Source organism: Protopterus annectens, chromosome 5.part0, assembly GCF_019279795.1.
Source record: "Protopterus annectens isolate FY-2018-M chromosome 5.part0, PAN1.0, whole genome shotgun sequence".
NCBI lineage: Eukaryota > Metazoa > Chordata > Ceratodontiformes > Protopteridae > Protopterus > Protopterus annectens.
The window spans coordinates 802794372-802811175 of record NC_056735.1 but is presented as its reverse complement, the minus strand read 5'-3'; the positions used below and the strand labels follow the sequence as shown (position 1 = coordinate 802811175).

Sequence of the window (16804 nt, the reverse complement as noted above, 5' to 3'; positions counted from 1 at the left end):
ATCACCAGTTGGTCTCTGGAAGGTACCTGTTGCTAAGATTCTTAGGCCAACACATCTTAGTTTCCACTGGGATGGGTTCCTCTCTGTTGGTTCTGTGTGTGAGGCGTGGCCTGCACAGCACAACAATTTGCTTCAAGAGGTCTCTGTCCACTCTATAGCACTCCACTATCTCCAGCTCATGTAGCCCCTGGTAGGTAACCCTGGGCCTGTACACTCTTCTCTGTCTCCTCACTATGGGTTGTCCAGCAGCATTTGTATTATCACCACCCTCAGCATGTTGCATATGTCGCCTTATAACAGCAATGGCAGCCCCTAACATTTTTTTGTCTCTGTGAAGCCTTTTCAGTTTTCACTTCTATTATCTTACTGCAGTGTTGCAGTGTCTCTTGAGAAAAACATAATGGACTGTTGTTTGCAGAGTTTTAAGTGCTGGGCTGGGCTAGTGTTCTGCCTGGGTAATTGCCTGATTCTGATTGTTTTCACCTGCTAGCTCTGCTAGTACTCCCTGGTAACATCCACTATTTGGTGTGCTTCCTTTTTCCTTTCTGTTTCCTCGGGGGGGGGGGGGGGAGTGCCACGCACACAAGCACAAACATGCTCATAGTAGATAACACGCGTGCACACATGCTTACACAGACTAAAACCTGCTTATTCTTCTTAAAACGTGTGTACACCGATGCAAACGCACTTACTACTATTTACACAGCCTTACATATGCTTACTCAAGCCTACACGTGCGCACACACACACTTACACGCGTGCACACTGTCTTACTCGGGTTTACTGGCGCACACACGTGCGCATGCACGCTCAGCAAGAAACTTTGGTGTTATCCATGGCATACACCTTCCATTTCTTGACTTTACCTGGCCTACCTGTTGACACACCTCTTTCACTATTATGTAAATGTAAGCTGACACATGTCACTCTGCTCCAATGAGCTTCACTCCTTTCATACATACCCCCTCGTGATGTCACCTATCTTCTACTCTGTTACTCCCCTTATCCTACTCCTACACTCCACTGACTGTGCTCATTTGCTATGTAAACTTGTGATTCACTATCCTAACTCTCATTTGCATAGGATTGCCTACTAATGCTTAATTAGATCTCTTAGACTGAGCTTCCCCCCTTAGCACCTCTACTCGGTGGCCATGTTTTCTTCAGCCTGCCATTCCCTTGCATTGTAAATTAATTTTAGCTATGAAATCCACATTTGTGGATCTTAATTATTAATTTTCTGCTTTTTAGGGCACAGCGCTATGGTTAAACCGTGGTGATCAGGATAAAAAAAAAAGTTATTTTATTTTTAATTTGCATCACTTCCCGTTGCCAATGGCCGTATTTATGGCCATTGGCATGCTTCCTCCTGTGAATGCATGCTTTTTTTCCAGCTGACACAGCTCCGTTTTGATATTTGCAGAACTGTACTCAGTTATCAACTGAGTACATTTCTACAAATAACACTACTCCTACTCGGACAGGTTTGGGTTTCCTGGATCACAAATTTACCTCATTTGCATGGCTTTCGCCTGCAATTGAGGTGATTTACATATCCCAGCCCTATCCGTGTAGGACTAGTTTAAGGAGCTCTGTTACACGCCCCTACCAGCTCTTCCTGGATCGCTCGGCGGACATGTTGGCTGCATGGAGTCTTACTCTACTCTAAGACTCCGTGCAAGCCTTCGTGAATCCGGCCCATAGTTTGTAAACTTATTCAGTAGTAGCATAAACAGTAAAACACAAATTATACATAATACATATAAAATATTATACATTTAAAATATTATGGAGTAGAACTTATGCATGAAAATAGTAAGAAATAATTGTTTCATGAGTAATATAATACATTTTTAAACATGAATTAAGATAAATGTGACTATGTCAAATAAATGTAGTATTCAAACACTGAAATGTTTTTAAAAAATCTTCAGCAAATGTTTTCTTGTCTCACGCTGTTTAATTTGTGTACCCAGTTTAAGTATATCAGTTTTCAAAGTATTAGCTCAACCTCATTTCGATTTGTTATATTTTATCTCTCATCTTAATTAAGCATCTTGTTTTTATGGAAGTATAACCTCCTGACCTTGTAAGGTAGATCTTGATGATAAACCTTTTTTACATTCAATAAATTCACTTTTAAAACTTGCCACAGTCCTTCTCCCATCTTTTCATCATATATATTTCTCTAATTATTTTTATTTCCCTATAGTCTGTTGTTAGTCTTCTGTGCAAAGTTTTAAATTTGACTTTGGCAGAATTAGCAATAATGTAACCTTTATAAATGCATGATCACTGTTCATCAAAGGAGGTAAAACCTGACCAGAACAAATCATCTTCTTAAGAACACAAACAGTATCCAACGGGTTCTGCTAATTGATAGGCTTGCTTATGATCCGAAAAGAATTGTTCCTGTGCATACATTTTAAATAATTTCTTTATTTCTTAATAATGATGTAAAACGAATATTATTCCAGTCTGTTTCTGATTAATTTGATATCCCAGGCTGCCACAGTGCCATTCCATTTGTTAGAACCATTAGGGATTTTTTTATTAGCTCTTGACTCATTTCTCATTAGTGTAATGTAGTTTCTACTTTTGTCCCACTGTGACTCAGCAACATATTTTTTCCTGTTGAAGTCAGATTAAAGTGTGTTACAACATGGGCTTCATTGTACTAGCAACCAATTATCAGCAATGCATGGCAGTTGCAATAGACATGCATAGTAATACACTGCTTCTCAATGCAAGATTTTCTCATTTACCTTTTATTGAGATACTCTTCAATAAGCTCACTTAAGCAAAAAGATTATAGTCAATAGCTTTTATAACTTACACTGATTTCTTTTCTACTTCAGAATAAGTAACTTTAGTAAAGGGGTACAGGATCTATGGCCCCTACATAGGGTTAGTGCCTACCTCCACATAAAGAAACCAGTAGGAGTGGGTTTGATGGTTCTTAAGTTAGTGAAAGGTGAGTTAGTTTAATGTACCATAACACAAAGTATTACTTTTTTGTATTGCTACCTCACCCATGGATCTTATGTACCCCTCCAGTTTGCTGCTTTCAAACTACAAGTACATGGTCTCAGTCACACACACACACACACACACACACACACACACACACACACACACACACACACACACACACACACACACACACACACACACACACACACACACACACAAAACCATATGGCTAATGCTGCTCGTATATGCTGTGTTTGCTTCCTGTAGTTCTGCCTGTCTCTAATAAAACAGCCTGCAGTGTATTGCTATCAGATTCGAGCAGTTGGGTATTAAGATAACTCATGACATAAAAAAAATGGAAAATCACTACACAGTTATATCTAAGAGCAATAATCTTACCCATTTATTAATCACCAACTGACTTGTAGAAGCCATTAATCCTCCATTGCTATTCAAAGTGACTAAGATGTTATTAATAACAATCCTTTGGGTGGTCTAATGGTTAAGATGTTTGTCTTACAAACACAAGGTGCAGAGTTTGAGTCTCACAAGAGATAATTGGCTAGGCTTGAAATGGCTCGCAAGGGCAGTTAGCTTAGTACTAATCTATGAACCTATAATCTATAGGTGGTGTTTTACTACCTAGATACACTTCAGGCATCATTAAGCACTTCATAGTAAGTATGCCCAATGCTAATTGCAGATTCCCTAGACATGTTAGCAAACCTATGTTGGAGGGATAGAGATAAGAGATTGTGGTGGTCAAACATTATCATACCTGTTAAAATGGTATGGTAAGGGAAGAATATTCATAATAAACATTGAAAGAGTGCAGCTTTTTGAAAGCAGCCAGTTGTGATATTTGGTCATTTCTGTTTTAGAGTCACTGTTTCATCTATAAATTCTGTTAGCTGAGGTCTTTATCCATTATTAACTCACTGCACTGTTTCCTTATATTATTTGCATTGTCCTGCACTTACCTTATGACTGTGTATGCCCGTCACATGAGAGTACACTGGATTTTGTGAGTAGGATAACTGTATAGGGAGCTTCATGGTAGCGATATTTATGGAATTAACCAGAAGCCCAATGGGACTGCTACATAAAATATCATCTGATCCACTGTAGGGTGACTCTCATAGTAGTACTACTACTAGTAGATGTGTTTGTTTTCTTACAATGATCATGCAAGAGTTTCCACACTGTGTGAAATACTAGGGAACAACGGTTTCCTTTGAACATGTAGTAGGGTTTTGCACAGCCATTGGAGAGGTGTGTCTGTATATCACAAATATTATTTATTTTATTTATTTATTTTTATTTTATGTTTGTTTACCGGGACAGTCCAACAAGTTGGGTAATCCATTTCAGTGGAGGCCTGCAGGGGAAGCCCCACAGGTTACAGAACATACATAATATAAGAAAATACAAACATATTTTGAGACAACCAAAACAAACCCATAAGTTACAGAAAATATATAATGTAAGAAAATACAAACATATGCTGAGACAATCAACATCTCAGAATCCTGCTGCACTACTGCGTAGATAGTACATTACTGGGCAATGTACGGATTGCTTACATGAGCTCCTAGTTACTTTAGGCCCAAAAAGCGCTACATTTCAAGATCTGATTAAAAAGGGATATTATTGGCTAAGAGTTTTTTCAGCCATGTCTGTTAATGGCACTGACACACTGTCTTAAAACATAATATAGGCATTTTTACAAGATTATCAGCTTGATCACATTGTGTTATTTTTCACTTCAAGTTCTGAAACTAGCAGGGATGTGAGATGTGTGTAGGGAAACATCTTGTTCTATAGGTTAGAGATTTCTACAGTAACTTTTTTGTAGTCATGTTTATTGAAGCCTAGTAGTTGGAATGTTATGAGTGCATTAATTTTCTTTGTGATAATAAAATGTTAAGAATTTTCAATTTTAAAAAGTAATGCTTAATTCCTTTTCAAAGGAACCATCATTCCCTTGTAGTCATTATTATGACACAGTGACAAACTGTATATTTCATCAAAAACATGTTTAGTTCATTTGTCAACAATTTGACTTTTACATATTATATAGTGTTGTAGAAATATGTGCTATCCTGACACTGTACTGCATATTTTTTTTTTCTTTCAGTTTGCATTTGATTACCACGAAAGTCTGAATGGAAAAAATCCTTTTTCAGCGATGGCCTAAAGAAAAAAGATCCACATTTAACATGTTGCAATGATTATAATTACAACTATAAGGTTCAAATATAAGTGACTTGACATTTGTGTTAAACATACAACATTGGATAAAAATACATTCATGTAAATCTTCTTATTAATGGCATTGCTGCTTCCTATTAATGGCATTGTTGCTTCTTATTAATGGCATTGCTGCTTCTTATTAATGGCATTGTTGCTTCTTATTAATGGCATTGCTGCTTCTTATTAATGGCATTGTTGCTTCTTATTAATGGCATTGCTGCATCTTATTAATGGCATTGCTGCTTCTTATTAATGGCATTGTTGCATAGTCTAGTAAAGGAAAAGAGAGAGTTATTGTTTAAAAAAATTGGTGGGTAAGCAATTTTCATAGATAAGCTGCACTGACTGATAGCCGAATTAGGAGGAGATACAGTAGAGTATAGATATTAAAACATAGTTGCAACTTAAGAAAAATATTTTTACTATAGTCTTTAAATACACGCTTTAGATTGTAACTAGAATGGGAAGAAGTATGTTGAAAGTTGAGATGTGATCTGATTTGTGTGAAGAACTAGTATTCCTTAGAGAAAGTATTTAGAGGAAACAGGGCATTACATTGGAAATATTTTCTTATCCAGGATTTGTTCAGGAGCATAGCCATGCACTGGTTAAATGAAACTTAAGAGTTGTTTTGAAGCAAGATAAACTGGCAATAGATGTTATTTCTGATGGTAAGCTATTCCAGATTTTAGAAGTGTAGCTCTAGAAAAGGGAGTTGCCTGATTTGTCTTTAGCTTTAGTAACATATAACAGGGATTTCTTTCTCAAGCAGAGTACACATTTGTTAGAGTAAGGAGCTAATACGTTTGGAAGTGCTGGTGTTTTTTTCAGGTTGGTGCAAGATCTTATCTGCCAAGCACAGTTGGTGATAAGTTATTAGGGGAGTTCTAGCCAATTCAGTTGTTTGAGGGCAGTGCAATGACATGTCCTAGAGCTGGCATCAGTTGCAAATTTTGCAATTTTTTATAGCAGGATTCTAATTTGTCTAAATCTGATTTCCTAAAGTTTCTGAGAACTGGCAATGCATAGAGATGAGTTGAGATAAGATTTGTTCTAGCTATAGTGGTTTTTGTGTTATTAGTGAGATTTTTTTTATTTCTATAAAGTGTGCCTAGTTTTTTGTGGACTTTCTTAATGGTTTGAGCAATATAGATCTCAAATTTCAATCTACTGTCGATTTCTACACCTAAAAGTTTTGTGTATTGATGGTGTTATTTAGTGATGAAATGCTGAAGGAGGGAGGAATGGTAGTGTTTCTAGTTGTGCAGAAAAGCATACACTTCATTTTGTTGGGGTGCAAAATAAGTTAAGAAATAGTTAGCCAAGCTTCTGTTGCAGTCAAAGACTGAGTTATTGATGGCAGATGGTACAGAGAAGAAGCCGCTCATATCGGTGATTGGTGTGCCATACAAGAAATGCATGAAGAGTCGATGTAAAGAGATTGTTAGTAAAAAGAGTAAATACAAGGAGGCCAAGGATGGAACCTTGGGGAACTCCTAAGGCAATGGCTCCCAAACTTTGTTGATTCTCAGCTGCTTGCTGAATCCAGGTTTTCCCAAGGTGTCCCCGCACGGCATGCATAAAGTGCATATTTCATTTATTTATTTATTTATTTGACATTTGTTTAACAAGGCTGCCCAACTGGACTAGGAGACCTGGGGAGAAAAGCTTAAAAGTACAATAAAAAGACAATTACCAAAAAAGTGTACATTCTGCTTAACAGCATAACACTGATCTACTATGGTTGAGAGGTAAGCAAACCTAATGGCAACCTTATAAACTTTAAGTGTAAGTGTATATCTCAATACCAAAAGATTGCCAAATTCCGATAATCACAGCCACACAGGTAGAAACAGCGCTCTCCAAAGCTAAGAATACAACATCCATGGGACCAGATGACATCCCAAGCTGTGTACTACATGAACTACAAAATGAACTGGCACCCCACCTAAGTGTCATGTTTAATCATAGCCTCACCATAGGATTCATGCCCACTGAGTGGCGCACAGCTACAGTTATCCCGTTCCACAAGGGAGAATCCACCTTGGATCCCGGGAACTACCATCCCATCAGTCTGGCAAGCTTGATCTGGAAGGGCATGGAACGCATTATCATGGAACTTATAAACAAAGACATTGGCAACCTCCAGACACTGGACCCCACCCAGTATGGGTTTGTGAAGGGCCGATCTTGTCTCCTGAATCTGATTGACTTCTTCGAGTCGATCTCCAGAGCTGTGGATGAGGGTAAGGAGGTCCACACAGCCTATCTGGACCTCGCCAAGGCCTTCAACACCATCCCCCACTCTGGAATCATAGATAAACTTACTAAGCTGGGCATAAATCCCTACATCACTCGATGGGTTGCCACCTGGCTTACTGACAGAACCCAGACTGTAAAAGTAGCCAACTCCAAATCCAGCTCCAGACAAGTGACAAGTGGACTACCTCAGGGTTCAGTCCTGGGGCCACTCTTGTTTGGCATCTACTTCTCTGAAGTACAGGCCAACACTAAGGGACTCTGACTAACAAAGTTTGCAGATGCCTGCAAACTGGGAGCCATTATTGAATCCCCAAATGATGTAGATATTCTACAAAAAGGCCTTACAGAAACAGATGCCTGGTGCCAGAGCCATGGGCTCAAGCTTAATGCCAAGAAATGTATAGTCATCCCCTTTGGAAAAAAACATTTATTTTATTTTATTTATTTTATTTTACATTTGTTGACCGGGCTAGTCTAGCTGGATACATGTCCTTTTTCAGTAGAGGCCCGGGGAGAAAAGCTCCAACATAATGAGAAGTCAACAATACATTTACATTCAGAGAAAATAGGATTAACATAAGTATAAAAGAAAACAGCAGGCAATACATGTTAATAATTTAACATTCGTATAATAAGGAGAATAGTTTAAAACATGGTTGCATTGTGAAGCCGAGAGGTTGAGATTATAATCTCAGAAGTGGTGATGAGACTAAGGTGGTATTAGATTATCGGGTTTAGCCTGGTTTAGGACAAGGACATAACCAGTGTGACTTAAGGAATTATTTGAGATTATTTTTGAATTGATTAAGCGAGGTCATAAGTCTTAGGTTGCTTGGAAGGGAGTTCCAAGGTTTTCCTATGGAGTTGGCATAGAGAGCATCTCCACCCGAGTTTTTAGATTTAATGGTTTGTATCTGAACACTATTAGCTGATCGAAGGCAGTTTAGGTTAGAGTAGGGGGTTAGTATTTTGCTCAGAGAGGGGGTTCTATCAGGTTGGTTGATTATTTTAAATGCTTCAGTAAGTTGGTTGAGTTTGAGAAGATTGGGCAGTTCCAACCAGCCAAGTTTCTTTAGGTTAAGGCAATGGTGAGTACGATAAGGTGTTCCTGTTATAAATCTGGCAATGTGATTATAGGCAACAGGAGAGAGCACATTGAGCTCACGCTTATTGAGGAAAGAAAGTACTGGGGAGGCGTACAAGAGGGTGGAGAGGAGATGAGTGTACATGTACCCATGAACTACCACATAGGTGGCAGGACACTAAACATCAAAAGTGTGATGACAGACTTAGGGACACAAGGGAACAGTGGTCTCACTTTCGATAACCGCATCGCCACAACAGTCAGCAAATCCTTCTACGTGGCACACCTCATCACTAAGGGCTTTTCATCCAGAAAAAAGGTGGCCATTGTCCCACTGTACTCATCCCTCATTAGACCCCTTATAGAGTATAATGCCCCATTTGGTATGTACCTCACAAGACATCTGCAACAGCTGGGAAGGCCACAGAAATACCTCACTAAAAGAATCACAGGTCTAAAGCAGATGCCATATGCTGACCATCTAAAAAAACTCCAGCTATACTCTGTGGCATATCGTCTACTCAGAGGCAATCTCTGCTTAACATACAAGGCCATGTCAAACCCTGAGCTGTTGGACATGCTCCACTTAAAGAAATCCCAATCCCTCAGAGCCACACGCTCCAGGGATCTAAACCTTATCATCACAATGAACAAAACATGCTGGAGGGATAGGTTCCTGACCCAGAGACTCCCCATACTCTGGAATAGACTGCCCCTGCATGTCAAGCAGAGTACCTCATTGGCCCTCTTCAAAAGGAACCTTGATGATTGGATGGGAGATAGGAAATTCATCAAGGGGATCATGTCAGTCGCCCTGCTAGACAAGGGCCCAGAGAAGTAAATATTGTGGGAAAAAATTTCCAGGGAATTGTTATGGCTAGGCTTGCATAGGCCTTAGGGCCAATAGCCTAGTACCAACCTATGAACCTATGAACCTATAAGAGCAATATTTAAAATCTGTCCCTATCATTTGGCTCTTTCCAGCATACCTCTCAACTGTATAGATTTTTGCAGAATGTCCAGATTTTTGTCTCATATTTTTGATCTTTTTCTCATAAAATTGTTGTTTTCTGGCAAATCACTGGCAGATTATTGAGGATGAAGTCAGATAATAATGACAGACAGTTGAGTTTCATACTTCATATCCTTCAGAAAATTCATGCTAATGCAACACCTGCATTTCTATCAACTTTCTAAGTGTGTGAGAGCAGTACATAAATGTGTCCCTATTTTGTGCCTTTGTACCCCCACTCTCTTTTGCATTCTTGCACGGATTCACTCACACACATCGCTATCACTCTTTTCCGATCTCTCACACAATCATAGTCACTCCCTCATTCATACCTGCATTCACTCACTCATCACTCTTACTCTCCCAATCACACACACACACACACACACACACACACACACACACACACACACACACACACACACACATACACACACACACTCACACACACACATACACACACACACACACACACACACACACACACACACACACACACACACACACACACACACACACACACACACACACACACACACACACACAGTCACTTCCTCATTCATACCTGCATTCACTCATACATCGCTCTCTCTCCCAATCAAACACACGTAGTCACTTCCTCATTCATACCTGCATTCATTCACACATCACTCTTACTCCCCCAATCACACACACAGGCAAACACACACATGTGCACACACACACACACACACACACACACACACACACACACACACACACACACACACACACACACACACAGTCACTTCCTCATTCATACCTGCATTCACTCACACATCGCTCTTACTCTCTCATGATCAAACACACACACAGTCATTTCCTCATTCATACTTGCATTCATTCACACACACACACACACACACACACACACACACACACACACACACACACACACACACACACACACACACACACACACAAACACACACACACGCACTCACACAGCCACTTTGTCATTCATACCTGCATTCATTCACACATCGCTCTCACTCTCCCAATCTCACACACAATGCCACTTCTTCATTCATTCCTGCATTCACTCACACATCTCTCTCACTCTCCCGATCTTGCTCACACACACAGCCTCTTTTGCTTTCATGCACACATTCACTCACACATGCATACAGACAAACCCACACTCATACAGGCATTAACTTACCTGACGGCCCAGTTCCAAGTGCTCCATGGCCCGGTGGTTGGGGACCGCTGCTATACCTGATGCCAGTTCTGCTAAAACGCTACTGTGTAGGTCTAGACTAAGTTTGCTGTGAACTAATAAGCTTAGCTGCACAATAAACCACAAACTGTTCATGGTTTATTTTGCAGCTAAGCTTATTAGTTTGGGGCGCCCCTTTAAGGAAGCTGCGGCTCCCCAGGGTGCTGCGGCACACACTTTGGGAACCCCTGTCCTAAGGTGATGGGTAGTAGAGAAGAAAGGGTTTGTGGCCATTGAACTGCTTGCTGATGGCCTGCTAGATAGTCTTTGAACCAGGGCAGAGTAAACTAACTTAAGTTGAATTCAGAAAGTACATTTATGAGCTTGCTTTGAAAGAATATATCAAAGCCTTAGAGAGGTGAAGAAATACATCACAGACAAATCTATCATTCTTTCTGTGCTGGTTGACTATGTCAGTAAAGGTCATAAGGGCAGAGGTGGTGCTATGGAAGGGTCTGAAACCATGTTGGGTATTGGATAGTAATTTGTTAGTAAGTAGAAAGTCCATAATTTGTGTGTGTATGCATCTTTCCAGTATATCGGATATAGGGGACAGTGTAGCAATTGGCCAATATTTGGATAATTCTGTTGAATTGCTGCCTTTGTGTAAAGGGATAATATATGACATTTCCAAATTAATGGATTTGAACTAGTTGTTCAGTACTGGAATTGTTAATGAGGATGGATATAGTGATGGAGGTGGCATCCGCTGCAATTCTAAGATATTTTGCAGGTAATTTATCTACAGCTAGGGTAGTGAGCTTGAGTTTTTTAGTAGTTTCTTTAATGGTGTTGCTAGATACAGGTTGTAAGGCTAAGGAGTTCCTATTTTTTTTCAGAAGTAGGATTAATAGGAGTGGAGCTATACTTGTTGGAGAGAGGTAGAATCATGTTGGTGAACTATTTATCAAATTAAGTCACTGTACTGTCTAGGTTGTTAGCGGAAGATGGGGTGGTTGCACTAGCATTGCCTGGTAGAAGGATATTATTAACTGCTTTCCAGATCCAGAATTTTTGTGGGTTGTTATGGTGTTTGTTTTGGATAGTAAAGTAATAGTTTGCTTTGCCCTGTTTCAGTAGATTTTTTGCCTTGTTTCTGAGTCCCTGATATGCCTGTATGGAGACCATACTAATGATAACTGATGATTCTGGACAGTCATCATGAAGTACATATTGTCATGCTGACTTAGCTTCTTGGTATTTCAGGAGTTTCTATTAGGCAGTACTTAAAGCATGGCCAATAACATTGACAGAACTGAAAGTAAAGCAGGATGTAGAGAATAACATAAGAAGCTATCATAGTAGAAATATGCATAAATTAGAGCTGAATGATGCTAGATCTGGGACAAAGGAGACTATAAGCAAATGCATTGATATTCGCTTGCAAACAATTATTCTAACACAAGGAGAATAATGTTGGAAAACATGTGATATAATCATGACATATGATGGAAAACATGTGATATGATTATAATCCTACCTCGACCTGGCAAAGGCCTTCGACACAATACCCCACTCAGGTATCATCGAAAAACTCATCAGCTTGAATGTAAACCCATACATCTCAAGATGGGTTGCAAACTGGCTAAGTGACAGAACCCACAGGGTCAGAGTTGCTGGCGCCATGTCAGACTCAAAGCCGGTCACAAGTGGTGTCCCACAAGGCTCAGTCCTGGGTCCACTCTTGTTCGGCATCTACTTTTCTGAAGTACAAGCAAACACAGGAGGGTTATGGCTGACAAAGTTTGCAGATGACTGCAAACTGGGCGCCATAGTCGAAAACACATCTGACACAGATATCCTTCAGAAGGGCCTCACAGAAACGGATAACTGGTGCCAGAGCCATGGCCTAAAGTTAAACGCCAAGAAATGCATAGTCATACCCTTCGGGAAAAACAAGGTTACACCTAGCTACCATATAGGTGGCAATCCAGTGAGTACAGAAGAAGTTATCAGGGATCTGGGGACCCAGGTTGACAGTAACCTTTCGTTTGACACTCATGTTGCTAAAGTAGTTAGGAAGACCTTCTACATTGCCCACCTGATCATGAAAGGATTCACATCTAGATCAAGGGAGGTCATCGTCCCCTTGTACTCATCACTCATTAGACCTATGATTGAGTACAATGCCCCATTCGGAATGTATCTGACCCGACACCTGCAGCAGCTGGAAAGGCCCCAAAAGTTCCTCACCAAAAGGATAAAGGGTCTCAAAAATATGTCTTATGCTGCCCGACTGAAAGAACTCCAGTTCTATTCAGTCGCATACCGCTTGCTCAGAGGTGACCTGTGCCTGACATACAAGGCCATGTCAAACCCAGATTTGATGAATATGCTTCACCTCTAAAAATCTAGATCCCTCAGAACCACAAGGGCGGGAGACTTAAACCTTGACACGGTTATTAATAGAACGTGCTGGAGGGACAGATTCATCACCCAGAGACTCCCTATGCTGTGGAACAAAATCCCGGTACATGTGAGGCAGAGCACCTCGCTGGCCTTGTTCAAGAGGAATCTTGACCAATGGATGGGAGATCGCAGATATACCCCAGGGATTACTTCAGTGTCACTGCTTGACAGAGGCACAGCAAAATATTAGGCATAGTTTTCTTCAAACTAAAGGGGTGGCGAAAGCCACATAACTATGGGCTAGGCTTATAAATGCCCTTGGGCAGATAGCCTAGTATGAACCTATGAACCTATGAACCTATAACACAATGCTATGTGTGAACAGTAAAATCAGAAGAAGAGAACAGGTAAAGTGATAAGTATATGATGCCTTCCGTGTATTTTTGGTTGGCAGGTGTTACTGTAGTAACTTTATGTGAAGGGAATAATGCAGAAAGTGTATTATATTTTCATTGGGTTCACAGCATAAATAAAATTTGGTCTGGTTACCATTAATTAAATCCTGTATAAGCTGGAGAATTCCTTCCTGTAAGCATCACTTTACTGAGACCCTGGGGGTATGCACTAGACATTTATATGTTAGTGATGAGATGTTTCTGTATGTAGATACTAGTGATGCCTCATCTGGAAGGATGTGTCCAACTGTGGAACTTACCCCTGAGGAAAGGTAAGGATTATCCAATTATTGCACAAGTTAGGCATATTGTAGGAGCTCCCAGTGAAAGCTCTAAGCATGTACCTGCTGATAATTATGTACAGATATTGTTATGACTGAAAAATATAATGTCTTATGTTATGAAGTAGGCATTCATTAAGGAAATTAATATATGAAATAACAACACAGTTACTTTGATGAGAAAAAGCTGACACTAGTATGGTACTGGGGTTTGACTCTCACTAAAGAAAATTGGCTAGGATTAAAATGGCCCACAAGGGTAGCTAGCCTAGTATTTATCTATGAACCTATGATATGAGTTGGCCAAAAGGAAAAAAAGTATGCTCGATAAAGTGGTCAAACATAGAGTTAAAGTTGATTTTTTTGTGGGAAGGCAAATCCCTGCACACTTGGTATTGAGGGAGGCAAACCTCCTGTGCAATAACTTTATATAATCAACTCTAAGATAGCTTTGTCTTAGAAAAGTGGGGAAAAGGTTTAAGGTTTGCCTGTCAAATATTTTGTTTGTCCTAATAGTCCAACTGGGATGTTAAGCATATCACCAAACTTCTTCCTCCCACAGCATAAGCTCAGAAAAATATTAGGAGTCTTTCAACTGCCGAGATTATAGATCCTTGGAATACACTGCTGACAGAAAGCAGGAGTTGCAATCAAGCCAGGAGTGTGATGCTATTTGATATGGTTATAGAAGCAAAGTGAACAGTTGCACCCACTTTAAGGCCTTTGATGGATGTCAATCTTCAAAGAACATTAAAACACAAAGATGGAAAATGTTATCTACGATACATTTAATCTACATTTAGCAAATGATATTGTAATGTACCTTTGAAGTGCAGGGCAGTCCTTTCTTCCATTATTAATTTCATACTTCCCGCATCTCAGACGACATTTCCCATTACGCTTATAACATTTTCTTGATCTCTTATCTGCATCAACATTTTCAGGTTCACCTATGAAGAAAAAAATTAAAGAGAATAGAATTCAAATGTGTTAACCATTTAAATAAGGCTATATTTTTGATTTACATACCTAAATATGTGCAATATTATTTGACAGCAGATAATTGCCTAATCATTAATTCATTAATCCTACTCATTTTGCAGCTTATTACAAAATTCAGAGATCCTACTTGATTTCTGACTTAGTTTTTCAATGCCATGTATTCGTTATGGTTGTCTCATGCAATTCCATTCCATTCTGGATCATCACATACACAGTAACCTTGCCTGTCATTAATATCACAAATATAGGAGCATGTTCAATGCATTTGCCCCCATATCTTTAAACATTTTTTTTAAATTCTTGTTTCATTTTACCCCTCATACTTCTCTGCCTTCTAGTGAGCTACATTAAGAGGTATTGCTAGAAGTTCAAACTAGTAAAAATTAGCAACACCAATAAAACTAAAAATTCACATTTAACAGTTGTAAATATTCACAGGATACCTTATATTAGAGCACTTTCATTCATATTTATTATAAGAACTTTATCAGAAATAAAAAGCATACAGTATTCACCATTTTGTATATGTTTTCAAACACATGACATATACAAATTGGGCCAGTCACAAACAAGCCAAATTCCGTCAAGCTAAAACATTTTTACAGGAGAAAAAATTGCATCTAGTAAAACTGTCAATATAATTCATGAAGCTCTAATAAATTATTAAAATCATCCTAATATCCATATCTACCTGATCAATAATTAAAACGTTATTGTTTTTTTTTAAATTGAACATTGTAAATAATGTTTCACTAATGCATTGGTATTGTCCTTATTCATTTTATCATAATTATGTTTGTATATATGTTCTTATAATTATACCTGCATAATATGCAGGACACGATGAACATGCTAAATAAACCTGGCATTTAGAATACCACATATACCGTTTTGTAATACTAAACACGCTTCCATTATTTTCTACTGAAAAAAATGGGAACTGTTTAAGAAACATCATTGAGAACAAGTACCACTGGGGCATGTGCCTTTCTTGCCATTTCCAATATCAACACCAAAATTATTTGGACCTTTTATTTTATTTTCTGACAAAAAATTCACTTTAGGTATTCCAGCAGGAACATGACTCAAATCCATGTTTTCAAGAATTACCTTCCAGTTATCATAAATATTTCTGATAAGAGAAACTGCTTTAATGGAATTAGTGAAACATATAACCCTCTCAAAGTTGTCATTTACTCGCTCAGTAGAGGTCACCTCTCCTTCCCTGGAATTGAGAGGGCCTAAAAACAAAAATATCTTTTCTAACCATCTTTACCTATCTTTGGCTTCATAATACAACTTTCTGTATGCTTATTATTCTTACATCTGGCGTATGCGTGGTCTTTACCAGCATTTTATGTCTGGTGAGTTCCCAGAGGTGCTAGATGCATACATTTCCAACTAGACAGGTCAAGATGAACAGCTCCCTTTTAAATAAACAACAGACCACTTTTAGTGGTACATAGTTTGAGAACTTTTAAAGTGCAAGTATTATTGGAGATGAAGGAACAAAATGCAATTTCTTTTTAAATTTTCATCAAGGAATATCTCTATTGCTTCTATTTTCACTTGCCTAGAATGGAAGGGAGGTGTAATATGATCTTTATGGATTTTTGGGATTCCAAACAAATACCTTAATTTAAGGTTTTTGAACATACAAGAAATTATAGATGCTTATACTAATCAAATTGTTTTCTAAAGATTCCCAAAGAATATAATCTAAATAAAAATAAGCCTTTTTAAACTTATTCCAGTGAACAATTTTCTCACTGGTTCCATCTTCCAAACTTTTAGAGAAAGCAACCACATAATCAGCTTCATATATCAATAATGTATTATTACCTTTCCCTGGTTTCATAACCTTAATATCTCTCATCATGAGAGCTTTTTAACACT

At 38.8% G+C, this 16804-nt stretch overlaps 1 long non-coding RNA gene across 1 annotated transcript in view; it reads right to left on the bottom strand.

The window, feature by feature from the left end:
- The window catches only part of LOC122802050, a 138266-nt gene that overhangs the window by 21067 nt on the left and 100395 nt on the right, over positions 1-16804 (bottom strand). Inside the window, exon 2 of the long non-coding RNA XR_006364862.1 lies at positions 14730-14856. This is a non-coding gene — a long non-coding RNA (uncharacterized LOC122802050). The remainder of the gene's footprint in view (positions 1-14729; positions 14857-16804) is intronic.